This window comes from Furipterus horrens, unplaced genomic scaffold, assembly GCF_987537825.1.
Source record: "Furipterus horrens unplaced genomic scaffold, mFurHor1.1.pri manual_scaffold_8, whole genome shotgun sequence".
Lineage (NCBI taxonomy): Eukaryota > Metazoa > Chordata > Mammalia > Chiroptera > Furipteridae > Furipterus > Furipterus horrens.
In genome coordinates, this window is record NW_028327178.1 from 108,539,778 (window position 1) to 108,549,603 (window position 9,826).

Here is a 9,826-nt window from a genome sequence, read left to right on the forward strand (position 1 = left end):
GTGTCCCTGTCTGTAGACCGGCTGCTCCTGGGGGCCGGGCGGTACCGCCCAGGCGCTTCCTCCCAGAGGGTCTGTGACGCTGAAACTGGATCACTGTAAAGCTTTTAAAGTGCTGTCCTAACTGTCCTTGGAGGAAAGTGACCCTTTATGAAAGCATCACTATTTATTTATATTTATTTTCAGTGAATAGGGCGATTAGGGTTGGTTTTGTCCCCCAACCCATGTGGGTGAAATCATGGCTCTGACTAGACCTGGTGTTCAGGCTTCCGCTGCGGTGAGAGGGCCGTCCATCCTGGCGGAAGCCGGGGCAATGCCACCTGTCTGTGGCCTGAGCAGCAAGTGGCCCCGGAGCCTGCGTGCTGGCTGCCCGGCTCCTCCAAACACTGCATTTTCCTGCTGAGCCTTCACTGGGGGTAGATCGGCCCTGGGGACCGTGAGAGCAGCCCAGGCATGGTGTCCTGCGATCTCGGGGCCTTCCTTCCCCTGAAGGGACTGCTCCTGGGCTTGCCGAGCTGTTGTCTGTGGGAAGGCCCTGGCCGGAAGGATGGCTCAGTCCATCTCTCCTGTCGCCCAGGGTTGGCCTGAGACGGGGGCCAGCAGGGACACACACCCCTCTCTGTGTTCCGGGGCCCCGTCCGCCTGGGCCAGAGGAGACATGGGCTCCCATCCTGTCGGCACCCCTCAGCTCCTGGTCTCCCCAGATTGCAGCTGAAATCCACTGCCTCTGCTTTTATTAATGAGGCGGGGGCTTCACCACGGGCGCAAAGCAGTGTCTTTCTCTGACGGCTCACGGCGCTCTGCGCGTGGACAGCTCTGTTTATTTGTTTTGACACTAGTGCTTTCAGTGTGGCATCCTAGCGAACAGCTTCTCGAAGGTAATGCAACCCTCCCCACCTAATTGGTCAGATAAGACTTTTTTCTTGTGTGCTTAAATAAAGCAATTAGTGGAGCGTGTCTATCCAACAGGCCTTTGTTTTTGTCCTTTTTTAAAACTAATTTACTGTTCCTGGAAACTTTTTGTACAATAAAGCAGTCGTGCAGATTAAACACCTCCGGCAGTCCTGGTGTTGATTTTACCCTTGGCGCTCCTGCAGTGACTTCTGGTGCATCTGGGGTGTGGGAGGGCTGGTTTGGGCCGGTGGCTGTTGTGCCCAAGGCCGTGGCCTCAGTGTCAGAAGGTCCATCTCTCTATCTAGAGGACACTTTCCAAGGGACCGGTGTCTCTGCTCTCCAGTGGGCAAAATGGCAGATAATTTTCTCACGGAAATCTGTGCTTTACATACATACCAAGCACCACTTGGAGATCGTCAAATAAAACTTCATCTGTGTGCCTTGTTGGGAAGTAACGCTTACACACAGGCTCCCGGGGACTTGACCTTCTAAATGACTTGGGCTATTTCCGTCCTGTCACACTGAGAACTTCAGGGACAGTGTTTGCCAGTTGGACTCATCCATGACTCTATTCCCCTCAAATGTCTGCGTCTCCTCCAAGGCCAGCATGGCTCCTTGTCAACAAAGCGCCAGCTTTCACCCGCGTGTGCCCAGTGCTCTCAAGGCTCCACGGGCATCTGTGTCTTCAGTTAAAGCCCAGGGTCCACGTGCACGGAAGCAGGCGCCGTCTCTCTGAGGAGTCGCCTTGGCGAGCTGGGTGTCGGGTCCCGTGACTGCGCTGGTGTCTGGCCCTTCTCGCCTTCCACGCCTGTCTGAGGCCACAGCACAGCACCCTCCTCTCCCCACGCTCTGCCCTCGTTTCTGACGAGACACTGCAGCCCTCCCACCCCCACCGCCACCCCGCTGCTCGATAGCCATCGGCTCTGTGCAGTCATCAGATCACATCACAGGATAGACATGTCCCGCGGGTTTCAAGAATGTTCTAGACCAGCAGGAGCGTGGCAGAGCTGCGTCCTGCTGAGGTCTGCTGTAGATGGGGCAGCTCGGGCTGGGGGCTGGGGGCGCGTTCTTGTGTGGCCACCTCACGGGCTTTTCCCAGCTCAGCTTTTGGCAGCCCGCTCTTGCAGGGGTGCTGCCGGCACAGCCAGACGCGCTGCCTGCTGAGCAGAGAGCTGGGAGGCCCCGTCCTGGCCTCGGGTGTGCCCAGAAGGGCGGGGGTCGTGGTGGTTCCTTCCGCGTGCCCAGGTGACTGTAGAGCGGTCGGAGTGTAGGTGTCCCCTGCTCGCCATTGTGAACACCCTTCAGGAACTCCGCTCACAACCCAAAGTTTGAGTCACCTCGGCCACTTCCTGGTCTGCACCGCACGCGCCATGACTAGCCTGGCCTCGCATGATCTGTCCCTACAGGCTGGCTCCCTTTTGATCATCAAGTCCCTTCCTCTAGTCAAAACCTGGGAACCATTCAGAGACACTTGGATGACATATCTTCACAGAAGGGATGGCTGTTTGTGTGGGGAACATAGGACCGTGGTTTAGTGGTGCTGATTCGTTGATGGAATTTCCATTTTTTCCCAAGATTCCGTGAGACAGACCTGGGTCGTTTGCTATCAGCCACGTTTTGGAACTTCGCACTGTGTCCCTGCAACTGTGGGCCTCGAAGAGTCGGTTTCTCTGGGTAGCCCTTAAAGACTGATGTCTCTCTCTCCACGTTCCCTTCACCACCCCAGATGTCACCTCTCAACCTTGTTGCCTCATGCTTTCGTTGAGTTTTGTTTTGAAATCGAGGGCAGAGCAACCCCCCTCAGGATGACAGGTATTAGAGCGAGCCATTGAGGGCTCTGGGGGTCACCTTGTCGGAAAGCAGCTCAGAGTTAGGCCTCGGCATTTGGGGGCGGCGCCGTGTGCTCTGTGCATCCTGTCCCCGACTCCACGCCGCCCTTGATGTCCCTCGGCCAGTCTACGGCCGAGCCTTCTGACAGTACAGAGGGACATTCCACAGGCCCAATGATCTGGCCAGTTGAGAAGAAAACAGTCATTTGAGCGGTCATCCTCGTGAGCTCTCTGGACTGTCCCGGCGCTCGGGTAATTGCGTGGGCCTGCCCTTGAGCCCCGGCATCTGGGCAAAAGGGACCATTTCAAGGAAACGCCATTCAACACAGCGTACGCTAATCCCAGCTTCGGCAGAACAGACCCCTGGGTTAGCGTTTTCTGCTTCTCAGCTGTTATTCCAGAATCGCTTTTAGCTCATCATCCCAATCCCGCCATTAGTAATCGCCATGTCTCTCATTTTGTAAGAAGATGGCATAACGGGGGCAGAGGGGTCCTGGGCAGCATCATTGGTCTCCTGCTCAGAGGAAGAGCCGAGGGAACCAGCTGTTTCTTGAGCATGGCGTTCTGACTCGGGACACCATGACAGTCCCCCCGCCCCCCCTTTTACCAGGTGGGGAAACTGAGACCCATGCGAGGGCTTGCTGAGGCCCCAGGGCGCGCGCAGCCCCAGACCGGAACTAGAATCTTCCCTCTTTCTCCTTTCCAGACCAGGGCTGCTTTTCACCATTTTAATTGTCCACTTCTTTGCATGAAATTAAATGACCTTCTTCAAGAAAGATTTAATGGTCAAGATGTGATTTGGTAAAAGCTTCCTGAAGGATTTTTTTCCTGTTACAAAGATGAGGCCCGGCTGAGGCGGAGAGGGATGTGCAGACAGTGGTGCGTCACTGTCCCCGGCTCGGTTTCTCGAGTAATTGGTGAAGAGGTGGCTGCTGATGACTAACCCTCCCACTGAACAGAGAGGGGGGAGTCCTTTGTGATGGGGCTCGGGGTGCGGACGTGGGCCTTTGTGGCTGTTGAAGGAGGTATATGTATGCACCCGACGCCTACCAGGCTGGGTCGTGTCATTTTAACGTTGTAAAGAGGAAAAAAAATAGTCTCGAGCAAAACTGATTTTACAATGCCTGAGAATGTAGCACTTCGTTCCCACACGGTGCAATGGCTAGAAATTGATTTTTTTTAAAAAATCCAATTACGCCTCAAGGTTGGTTATCCATTTAAAAGGCTGGCCGAGTTAAAAAATGACAGCACCTTCGGTTCATGCTAATAATTAAATGTATACAGGACTTCAGCACTTAGAGCGTGCCTCGTGCAGGCCGTAGTCGTGAGTTTTGCACAACAGGGGTTGCGAGGTCCCCGGCGAAGGTGCGGGGACCAGCAGCAGGTCATGAACCCCAAGCTGGCTGCCATCCCTGCCCCTCCATCCCCCGCGATATCCACAACCCAGGCAGTTTTCAGCCAGCGCGCCGCCACAAGGCTTGTCACAGCGTGCAGTCCTCCTTCCCCTTGGATGGCCACGTAAAAAACGACAGCCGCCAACACCGTGGACGTCCGGGGTGAACGGGTCAAAATTACACCCGTGTTTTTGGTCACATCAGGGGGAAAATTTTGGAGGTGTGCTGCAGATCTTTAGTCATTAGTTTATGTGCCCTGAGGTAGAAAAGGTTAAATATCACAGCTGGGGCACCCTGATCCTGACAGCCCACTGTTCCCCACTTACCTCCCGGCCTCCCCAAGGGGATGGGGACAGGGAATGTGGCTTCTCATTCAAAGGGGGGAATAAAAAGGGGGGTGGGACTTGGCATACGCACTACGTCTCGTGTGCTGCCTAGTTCACAACGTAACCAGGCTGCTTTAAGGACAGCACTTTAGAGCGCACATTTACTGTGTCCCCGGCATGTTAAGAAAAAGGCTTCAGAAGGCCTTTTTATGGTTCTCATAGGCAGTGTGGAAGTACTGCCAGATTTATGAAGACCTTAGGAGGTCCATGGACCCGGTCGGAATGCTCTCTGTACTCTGTTGTGATGGGTTACGTCCCTCAAGCTTTATAAATCATGGAGGGGGAATCAGTGATCTCCTTTCCAACCGAGCATGGGAATCTGCACTGTGATATCACATAAGGAGGGTTGCCTCATTTCAGTCCTTTTCATCCGTAACTATGAACCAGCCCAAAGTGTAGAACCTTCTAGATTTAGGGAGGAAAAAAATGTGTGTGTGTGTGTGTGTGTGTAATACACAAATATATATATTATAGTTCCCTCTCATGGCCCTTTATAAAAAACTAGCAGTTCTGGTTCATTTTTCTTTCCCTTGCCGTCTCCTCACCCTGCCCCGCTACCAGAACTCTTCTGCTTTTTAAAAGATCCACATTTAGATACCACAGAGGTGTTGCTTGACACAAGGCTGTTTCTGGGAAAAATATGACTCAGGTGTTTGAAGATTGAATCATCCTCAATGCACTAGAGAAATATATTGCTTAAAGGGATCCTGCTAGTGAAGGTTTTCTCAAGAAAAGATTTCTTGATCAAAAATACACATTTGCCCTTCGTCTCTGCTGAGCATCTCCATGTTCCTACGCTGAGTTTGTTTCAAGGAATGTAGAACCATTCGGTCTGTTAATTATTTCTCTTTCCTGCGGTGCCCCCAGCCCCAGGCTTCAGGTCTTCAAAGTGCCCTTGAAAACTTGTGCAGCTACAAAGGTGATTTTGCCGGGGCTGAGAAGTAAATAGGAGTTCAGTTCCTGAGACGCAGGGATTATTGCCACCTGACATGTCTGCCTTCCTGGAAGAAGAATTTAGGCCACTTAGAATGGCCAGGGACCCCCAGGGCAGCTAGCTCGGTCCCCTCGTGTTATCAAGGGGTCCCCCACATGGGTGTTAGAAGGGATGCTTTTCATGATTAAGAAACGGTTCCCCGAGTCCGCTTCTGTTCACGCACGCGCTCGTCCCGCTGCCTCTACAGGTAAAAACACGGATCGGTGTGACGTCGCCAGACATGCGTTCTCAAAGCGAAGCGTGAAGGGTTGCGTGCAGCTTGCTATCTTTGTGTCGGATGCGTGAATAAATGTATTTTTAAACAAATAGAAACCAGGAAAGATAAACCAAAAACTAATAAAGATTGCCCCCTGCGGAAGGATGAGCAGGAAAGGGCAGGAGGCAGAGGCGGCCCCTTTGGGCTTCCGTGCGTCCCTCTGTGTTTGCCCGTGGGAACGTTTTCTGTGTTCGAAAACTGGGTCCACGAAAGAAACGAAGACAGCAGAGGCCGCCGACATTGCCTACAGACAGGAACCTAGGACTCGGGTGTACCCCAGACACACACACCACACAGAAACCCGCGCATGTTGGCCATGCCGGTGGCATGCGTTCGAAGAACAGAGAAAGGACGCGCTGTTGAGAAACCGTGAACTCCATACAATAGGTTTGTGGTCAGAAGCGGAGGCTGTTGGGTGAGTGTAGCAGGGAAGGAGGAGTGAGTGTCCCTAGAAGGTGATAAGGGACCGGGGTCCTCCCTGCGTCAGACGTGGGGTGGCGGCAGGGGAGGGAGAAGTCAGCAGTGCGGGGTCTGAATCGGAGGACTCAGTGCAGCCTCGGGAGGTTAAGGGAACCAATCTTACCCCCGACCTCCAGAAGGGTCAGCGGCAGTGGGGGTGGGAGCAGTGGGCGCACCTCGCACTTGGGCCTGGGATCTAAACTCCCCCCACCCCCCCACAGGACAGGCTTCTCCGAGGCACGGCCCACTCTAGCTTTGGGGCCAGGAAGGAACAACGTGAGTCTGGGAGTCATCTTGTTGTTCCAGGAAGGACCAAAGTGCTGGAGAACAGATAGGAACGTGTGAAAGAGACAGGAGCCGGCCTGATGGGGCTCGCTGGCCTTGGAGGGGCCCCAGGGAGGGGCGATCCTGAAAGGTACGTGCATGCCAGTATGTCATGGGGGGGCAGGGCGGCCCCTGGGCGTGCGGCCGCCGCTCTCACGGGGGGCTCCATGTTGAGTTCCATGCTTTGCCATCTTAAAATTGTTTTTTGAAGAATCGGTTCTGCATCTTCATTTTTGCACCGAGTCCCACAAATTACGTGGCCAGTCCTGGGGGGAGAGGAGGCAGGGCAGGGGTCTTCTGTCCTCCTGAGAGGAGAAGGCTAGAAAGTCACCAGGCCGCAGCCGGTGCTCGATTCAGGCAGAGACCATCATCGGATACTAAAGCCACCGGGGCGAGTGGCTGAGGGGAAGCAGGAAGGACACCCTAATAGCCTCAGAGGGTCAAACCCCATGTTAGGATGCGGGATCCGAAGCTTGACCGTGGAAACCAATGTCTGTTTACCCGCGGGAACCAAGCGAGCAGCCTTGGCCAGGAGCGGGAGCTGTTAACGTGGCTTCTGATCAGGGGCCCTGGGAAACACCATGTGCAATGATGGCCAAAACATTGACCCCCAAGTCTAATCATAAGGAAAGAAGCTGGCGAGTCTCGATTGTGGGCCCTGCAGGGAGACCTGTCCATGCCGGGAGAGACGAAGGCAGAGACTCTCCTCGATTAAAGAGGGGAGCGGAGGCCCTGGACAGCCAAGCAGAATCCCCGATCCCTGTTTGGATTCTGATTTTAAGAGCGAAGGCCTCGAAGGACATTTCAGGGATAATTAAAGAGATGACGGTGTGGACCGTCTATCGGATCATAGCGTTGCTTCAATGACAGGTTTCCATGGATAGGACGCAGATGTCCTTGTCCCTGTGAGAGACGCACTGAGGTATTTAGGGTTAGGTGTATGCAACTAACTTTAAATGACGCAGAAGAAAAAAAAGTATATATGTCCGTGTACACACACATACCTGAGCAGGTAAAGGGTATACTGTGTACTGGTGTTTCACCTTTCCTGGGAGTTAATGCAGCCTCAGAAAAGCTGCTGGAGAGATTCTTTTTAGTCCTTCGGGGCGCACTGGGTGCAAACCCTCCAAGCAGCACATCCAACAATATTTACAAAGTGGAACTGAGGCCCTGCCTGGTGTCCAGGCATGGAGGCCATGATGAGGGGAGGCGCGGGCCGCACAGGACAGCACTCTGGGAGGCCCTGCACGTGTCCCGTCATTGTCGGATGGGGCCTCCCTTCCGGGCCGGCTGCTCTAGGACAGCGCCCAGGCGGGAGGTGGTTGGAGCTGAGCCAACCTCCTCTGCCTCCTGTGAGGAAGAAGCAGTGGGTCATTGTCCCCCAGGCACACACCCTACCTTTACTTCCCATCGGTCCTGACTGGGGCACCTTCCTCTGGCTTTCTGGCACGCACAAGGTCAAGTCCAAACTCCGTGGCTAGGCAGGCGTGACACACCCACATAAGGTGGATGGAGTCTCTGTTGGTTCTGGGGTGAACCGTGCCCTTCAGTGCTTTGGGCTCTGCTCAACGATTGATTGCCTTGTCAGGGCTCAGCCTGTGGGCCACAGACCCACCCTCAAGACCCCGCTCCCACATCGCCCCCAAACTCAGCTCCCGGGGACTGGATTTCTGGGTGTTACCACTATCTGCTCCCCACCCTGGGGGACGCATACACACTGTTGCAGCTCCAAAGCCTGACCTGGCCTGGAGGTTTTCAGAGTTGATATTCAGTAAATATATGTTGAATGAACGAAATGAAAACACCGGAAAGACGAAGCAGATGCTCCCGGGGTGGTGGGGGGTCAGTGCTTCCTTCTCATCCAGGCTGTGGCAGGGTCTGGCAGAGTTGTGGCGATGGGCTGAGTCCAAGCAGGTGTCGGGGGATTTGATAGGTGAACTCCAGAATGCAACACAAACAAGGCACAGGTCCGACGCCCAGAGCCATGTCCCATGATGGGGTTTCAAAAGTGTGTCTAGAATGTGACCCGTACCCCACAACTTCCTAATGAGTCCTATGAACTTTATTCTGATTTCTTCCAGAAGCTTTTAGTTTTTCCCCTCAACTCCTAAGTCTGAATGCCCAGTTGAGTTTAGAAGGAGTCTCCAGTCACCAAAAGCATGCATTTCTTTTTGGATTGCATTGAAGATCTGGTAAGTTATTTTACATGTTCATTTTCTAAAGGAAATGTAATTGAGGTGAGTTTCTCACTGAAATATGTGCTAACCTGTGGATTAATGGCTTCATGAAAATGTAGCCCGAACAAAGTGCTGCCTGTCTTACTTGGTGTGGAGGCTGAGAAGTACAGTGGGAGGTGCCCTGTCCTGGAAAATTGTGTGTCTGCCAGGGTCTCCTGCTTGAGGAAACTGTCAGGCACCCAAAGGGGAATCATTCCTTAACGTTCTGTTTTGGTTGGGTTCCTTCGATTCAGGGGTGGCTTAAACCCAGAATCGGTCCTATCTTCTTCTAACAAGTATCTGCCGTTTTTTTTTCTTGCTTTGTGGGGAATAAGTGTTCAATAACTGTGGTTGAATTGACTCCGGCATTCATCCTGTCTTGGGGCCATCGGAAGGGAAAGAACCTCCACAATCATCTCGCCACTGACAGTCTCTTCCCTGCTCCACCTCCCTGCACACAGAACAGTCGGGACCGGGCTTTCTGAAATGCTGCTTGGATCCTGCCCTGGTTTGCAGAAGTCGATGGAGTGAGTCAGGCGCCCCAGCCCCCGCCATCACCCAGTCCTCCCACTCTCTGTCTCACACTGAGCCCGGGGGGCACCCTGGGTCCGCGCTCCCTGCCCTGGCCTCTCCCCACCTGGACGCCCCCCCGCCCCCCGTCTCGTTTGTTTGCCTGTGCAGTCCCACCAGGCCCTGCCTCCCTCCCTCGCCCAGGAGGACGAGCCCCACTGCTGGAACACCCTGAGCTGGTCTGCAGCGTGTTTGCGAACAGAAGAAAAGAGTGATGGGTCTTCATACGCGCTCGTTGTGCCCCTTGCAAACGTGTGGACACGCGCAGCTGCTGTGCAACCCTCTGAAGACAATATGTTCCAATTAGCACAACTTCTATGTCGGGAAAGCTGAGGGCTCTGAAGGGATCCATTGCACTCTCAGCGACGGTTCTTTGGGGCGCTTGCTCTGTGCCCGGCGCCGGGAAAGAAAGACAAAATGACCTGCCTGCAGCGTGCTGAAGCTCGTTGTCCAGTGGGATGTCGCCAAGGCCCACGGCTGGGAGCCACAGGAGAGGCAGGGCAGGGG